Raw genomic sequence first — 7,021 nt, forward strand, 5'->3', positions numbered from 1 at the left:
GTGACTTAAGCTATGTATTCTCTAGTCCCATTAAGATTCCCCCTCATTTCTCTCTTCCCTTCCCCCTCCTCTCCTGCTTTTCTGGACAGACATTAACCATTTGCTATCAAGCTCCTTGGTTGGGAGAAGATAAGGGCTTGCAATTTACAAGCTGGCTGCAGGCTGTCAAACTGTTTGGCCTTGTTTAATTTTCTTGTCTCAGTTTCCCTGTTCCTCCCCTGGAATTTGTCTTTATATATAAAAGAGAAGATAGCTTTTCACTATCCTGTAACATAAGCATTTATTCCTGGTCATCTTTTCTTCCTTTTCGTCTATTATCATTATTTTTTAAATATGTTTTTTTAAAATATGTTTTTATTGATTTCAGAGAGAAAGGGAGGAGAGATAGAAACGTCAATGATGAGAGAGAATTATTGATCATCTGCCTCCTTCACGCCACCTACTGGCAATCAAGCCCTTACTGGAATTGAACCGAGACCCTTCAGTCCACACGCCAACACTCTATCCACTGAGCAAAACTGGCTGGGACTAAATATGTTTTTATTGATTTCAGAGAGAGGAAGGGAGAGGGAGCGAGAACACTGAGAGAGAAATCTCGATCTGATGCCTCCTACACGCCCCCTACCGAGGACGGAGCCTGCAACCCTGCATGTGCCCTGACCTGGAATGGAACTGGCAACCTCCTCGTGCGTGGGACAACACTCAACCAACAGAGCCACACCGACAGGGCTCTTCTCTTTTATATAAACTCGTAATGTCCCAAAGAACCATAACTATTATTTACAAGTATGTCTTTTATTATCACATCGAATGGAAATAACAAATACCCTATTATATTAACCTCCTATAATTTTGTCTGGGACCTGTGAAGAACCTGAAAGAGATATGATCAATATCCAATATTTCAGTCTAAATATCATAGAAGTCTAGAAACATTCTATTGTGAGACATTACCTTTAAAAAATTACCTCTGTTATCTCTTATCAAAGTAAAATGTTTTATAAGTTCAGTATAGGTTTTCTAGGAACTTATATATTTTAGCTATTTAAAGTGTTCATTTTGCTATTTAAAGTATATAAGTTCTTTCAAAATATAGAAATAAAATAGAGGAAATATTTACCAAACCATTTAATTAAATAAAGGTATCTATCCATTTGAAAACATTTCTTGTCAAGTTACATATTATTGCAATTAAGAAATTCTTAGAACAAGATTTTCAAAGAATAGCTGCCCCTCTTGATAAATTAAGTACCATGTAAAAAAAAGTCTTTATTACAATTTGAAAAAAAATAAAACATTGAAATAGCATGGCTTTTTAAAAATTAGTATGGCTTTTTTTTTTTTTGAAGCCTACAATGATATTGTGACTTATTCTCAATGTTGCAATCCTCAAAGATAGTGCTGAGGATGAAGTGCCAACTACCTATATTTAAACTTTTAATTTAAACAAAAGTTATTGAATTGGTTTTATTTTTTTAAACCAACCTACTTCTAAGTCAACATAACAATGTTGTCCCCCTGTGTACATTTAATCACTGATGCTGTACAAACTTAATTTCCCCAAGAAGTATTAACTTGTTAGATTTCCTTCCCAGTTACAGGTTTATAGTAATTCTTGTAGAACAGAGCCTATGCTAACTCAAAAGGCCAAATGTGTCCTCAAATAAAAACTACGGCTCTTTTAACTGAATCCATTCCCAGAACTGACAGACCCGGCTGCTCTTGGCCCCAGGGATTCATCTCCTATGGGAATCAATTGAAGTGTCACACATCACAGAGACAATGATGTGGCCAGAGGGTGTTTTGGTGAGAGCCCTGCCTATCAATCTGAAATGAGGCTCCCAGAGAAAACAGCTTTTAATTGTCTAACAGTATATTTTTAGAATGACTTCAAGGCAAGCATTTACGTGGGAAATTGGAGCATTTCTGAAGTCCATTTCTAATTCAAGAATATGTCTAAAAATATCCTGAGCCCCTATTATATTCTGGGTCCTGTGGCTAGGGGTCATTACTGCTCAAATAACTTAAATTCTGATGATAAAATCTGACAGTTGTAAGGCCAAATTGAACACATTTTCAGACTGTGTTTTAACAAAGCAATGATGTGATATATGGGACCATAGGGAATATAGAAAGTCATCCAGATTAGAGGTAATGGGGGGGGGGGTGATTGGAGGGGCGTAGCATTGGCCCTGGGTTTGGAGGGGGATCTATAGAAACCAGTGGAGCCCCCATAGGAGACACAGGGTTAGGCATATTCAGACATAGATGTTTACCCCCTCGAATCAGGGTAATATGTAGATAAGTGGAAAATAGATTGGCGCCAGATTACAGAAGACCCTAAGTGTCATTCTAAAGAGTTTGAACTTGGTAAGAAATGATAAGACATCTAGTATTTTCTTCTGCAGAGAAGACATAATTGCTTCAATGACCAAGATACCACATAAGGATCATATATACAGTATTTATTTTATCCTCACAGAAAATCCAATCAGGGTTTTTGCATATTGCATGCAGTGGTATGAAATTAACTTACAGTTAGACCCGTAAAGCTACCATCTCGAAATAAATGTTTACATGTATGTTATGAGTAAGCTGTTTAGTTGGTTCACTGTCATCTTCTACAGGCAGATACCGAGTAAGCAGCTATGTTATTTTTCAACGTAGGACATGGAAGCATGTACACACTAAGTATTGTTTCACAAACAGGGACAAGGGTTTTTGCTAGTCTCATTTCTCCCTGATTCAAATTCAACTGTCTGACTATTAAAGAACCATTCTTCCTACTATATCATGCTGTCACTTGATGGCCTCATCATAGAATGGGTTTTCATTTTGGAATAAATTGCCTGAGAAGTAGATTGACAGCAGGGAAGCTCGAGTTTGCTATTTCCACTTTTAGATTATGCAGATTTAGAAAATGATCTTTATGCCCAGCTCACTTGTTCCTTTGGTCTTCTGGAGGAATGTGGGGCTCAGAGGTTCATATTTTGATTAAGGTGACCCACATTTTACAATCACACCTTTCAATCAGTTATTCCACTTTTCTTTTAGGTGCACCTGGAAAGTGCAGCATCACACTAATGTCAGCATAAGAAAGAATCTTAGACTCAATTTTAATGGTTGCTAAGATTATGATATAAAATGAATCATGTTCCCTGTTTCTAATTACCTGAAAGACAAGGTTTATATCTTACTCATCCCTGTATTCCTTGCATTTAGCACACATTTTTGTCACAATGAGGACACTCAATAACTAGCATATTAAATTTCATTAAATAAGATAGATGCATTGTAATTTCAAACCATGTGAACATTTTGTCACTGCTTACTGGCAACATTTTCCAGTCCAGAAGAACATTCTATTGCCACGAGGACTTTCCATGAGGAGCTAATATCAAATGGTAACCCTGACACTGTTAGAACCAATGGAGGAATTCTGTTCATTAGTCCTGATTTGATTATACCTGCCACTATTCACTACTACATTAGGAGGTGAGAATATACATCATCATCATTCATAGAAACAGCCACAATATTGCTATCATCCATATGAAGTCATGATGTGGCACTTGCCTAGCGGTCAAGCTGACTGGCTGGTCAATATTTTGAGTGAAATAATCTGAGAAGATGTGGCAGCAACGAGAAACATGAGGTAAATGTGCTTGGTTCATGTGTTATATTTTTAAATCTGGTTTCTCTTGTGTTAAACAGTATTTTTCATTCTTATCAAGGCTAATTCAAATGATACTTTTCAAACCCTCATATTATGCTGTTTACCCCCTCCTCAATTCAAGTAACTATTAATTCAGAGAAAATTACTTGGGCGCAAAATTCTTGTCTTATATAATGTGAAGTCATATTTCCTCAACACAGTAATTTGAGTCAGAAATCTGTTGAGTCTCAAATTATTGGCCAAAAACATTTAAGTTTCACTGATGCAAATCAATTCTCGCAGGACAATTTTATCACCTGTTTACTGGATTAAGAATAAAATATTAGGTATTGACTAATGAAACTTTGGTATTTTTGCTTCTGAAAAATGAAGCCCATAATTTAGCAATGGATTTTTCTCAAATAACCAGAAAAAAGTGATAAAACTTCTGGAAAAATCAGTCTCCAGTGAATAAATACAATCTCAGAAAAATGAATTTCTATGGTTTCCATTAATGAAGATCTGAGGAAAGACTTTCCTGTCAGAAAAAAAAAATCTGTGAAATATAACATTAATATGATGTATTTACCAATGTTTGAACATTTAAAACCAAAATAGAAAAACTATTTTTAGGGTAAGGTATAAGCTTAAATATTGTGTTTTTAGCAAAGACATTTTCTCACCAGAAACAAATTTTTATTCAGGTAAGAAAATAAATAGACTTGACCATGGAAGTCTTCAGGTATGTCTTTCAGAGCATAACAATTTGGATGAATTATTTATTCTCTTCACCTCACTATATCGTGGGTGTCTCGTTGTTCTGTTGTTTATTCCAGAGAAAGTGTTTGTCATGCCTCTACTGCAAGGAATATATCTCCATGGTTTACGTAAGTTTTAGCAGCATCTCTTTCTTTCTTGGAGCCTAATTAAGGTGGTACCGCTAACAGGATTTATTGAATTTAATTTGAACAGCCTTTATTTAAAGACTAGGTTCTTGCCTTGCAGAGAAGGCACATTAGGAAAACATAGGATCTGGGAAGCTTCCCCTGATTTCTGCACCTTGTCCTCTCTTATTGGAAGGAAGCAGGAGGAGAATGAGAAGAGATGGAGCCCATAGAGGGTGAATGTTTGGAAATAGCTCTGGCCTGGTGTGGTTTTTTACTGAGCCTTTATTTCACCTGGAAGACCTTCTGACTGTGCTATAAAAATGTCCGTTTTGGGAAAACCTCTAAATCTCAGCCACATATTTTTCTGAACTTCAGTTCTACTTTTCCAACCCCCTTTTTCTTTGGCATTTAGTACCTATCCTCGTCATTAAAAAAAAAAGTGAGCCAACAGAAAGAAGTACTATTTCAGAATGTAAGTAGGGGGTAAAATCAACAACTAGGGTAGCTGAGTACCCAGGGATTCTTTTCAGGGAAGGGGAAACTGTTTTTCTTTGACATTGAAGTTGCCAACTCAAAAAGAAAGTCCTGTGGGAAGAAGGTTTCATTCTTTAAACCCTTTGCTTCCACAGCTCTGAACTGTAGCAGTATTGAGCAGAAACAACCTAAGAGTTTAAAAAAAAAACAGTTAAATACACTGAAAATGAAATATTAAGTAATGGGATTTTTTTTCCCTTGGTATAATCCTAACTCACTAAAGAAAAAAAATTTTCCCCTTAGCTTTATTTTCTTTATTTTTAATTCCAAATATGCAGTTCAAAAATTCATAAGTTAATAAAATTAAATCCACCATTTATAAAAAGAGTTCTGATTATATTTTGGTTCACAAAGACATAATCCTTCATATAATTAGAAATCATTTTTCAATTATTTTTCAAACTGGATTGAAAGACAGCATATACAACGTAGCCCAGAAACATGAAGGGGAAGATATTTTCACTAATCAAAGGTAGTAGGAGGCATTTTCTGCAAGTTCCACCTTTTATATATGGTTCTAAACCAAGCTAGATGAAAGGTCTAGCTAATTACTAAACATGTCTTCCCATGCTCTGGCTTCATGGTTAATGGCATTTCATCCATTCATTATTAATTGAGCACAGACAAAGTATTCTATTATTGTGCTGGGTGCTGTGTGAGTGCTTGCTTCAATTGTAGCTACACCATTTCCTTAATAAGTAACCATTGGGGAGTCAATTAACTTCTTCAGGCCCTAGTGTCCTCATCTATAAAGTGGGTATGTTGAAAACAGTGCCTGCCTTTAGGGTTGCTGTAATGAAATAATGCACATTCTCTGGCATGTAAACAGTGTTTGCTCAGTAAATATTATTTATTGGGGAGGGAAGTTCTTCTAGTTAGGCATTTTAAAGGGTATGAAGAATTTTTATAAGAGTGATACTCAAAATGAGTGAAGCTTTGGTGACTATGAAAATGAGAGTGGGTTAATGGGTAGAGTAGGATAATGGGAAAGAGGAGAAAGATGAAAAAGACAAATTAGCCAACCTTATGTGAGCCCCTAAAGCTTTCCTCCATACACTGACCAATCTGCCGCAAGGCCTGAACATGGGAAGTGTCGCTGTTTGATGCTGTTTGATACCAGTTGTAGAGGAAAGTAAGAGCCTTTAAGTGTTCTTTATAATCATGGCAATTACCAATAGTCTTTCTAGCTCTTTCAAATATCCTCTGCTGCTACAGCTTTTCCCAAAACCACAGAAAGTATACACTACTTTTGTTTATGCAAAAGGACTCAACTCACTAAGCAGAAACACCTGCATGTACATTGGTTTATATGTACTTGTTAATCTGTTCATGTCCTTCAGAATATCACATGGTCCTTGGCCTTGAGACATTTACAGTCTACTGGGGACACAAACACATCAATAAGTGTGCATCATAATATTACGGGTAACTTGACTTTGAGCTGATTATGAGACCAAACTCATAACGTTAAACTTTTGGGGAGAAAACCACATATATTTTAAACTACGTGAACAAAAGATAGAAAAGACTGCTACAGTATACTTTTACTCGTAACGCCTGCATATAATAATTTTAAATACAGAACTATACAAAAATAGTTACAATTCTTTGTTAGATTGTTAAAAAATGAAATGACTGAAATGAAAACCACTGCATTTCTAAAACACAGATGTGGCTATTTCTGCAAAGGATTTATGGTCTTTTTGTGACTTATTAAAGTCATGCACCTGACTATTCACAGACCCAGACGCCCACTGCCTTAGTCCATGAGGACCGAGAATTAGTCCTCCCCAGGGCCAATTACTCTGCCCAATTGAACTGCTGTAAAAACAAATTGAATTATCAAGAGTTTTTCTGCTGAGTCTAAAAAAGCTTGGGGAAAGAGAAAGAAAGGAAGGAAAGGAAAGGGAAAGGGAAAGGGAAAGGGAAAGGGAAAGGGAAAGGG

Source organism: Myotis brandtii, unplaced genomic scaffold (assembly GCF_000412655.1).
Source record: "Myotis brandtii unplaced genomic scaffold, ASM41265v1 scaffold351, whole genome shotgun sequence".
NCBI lineage: Eukaryota > Metazoa > Chordata > Mammalia > Chiroptera > Vespertilionidae > Myotis > Myotis brandtii.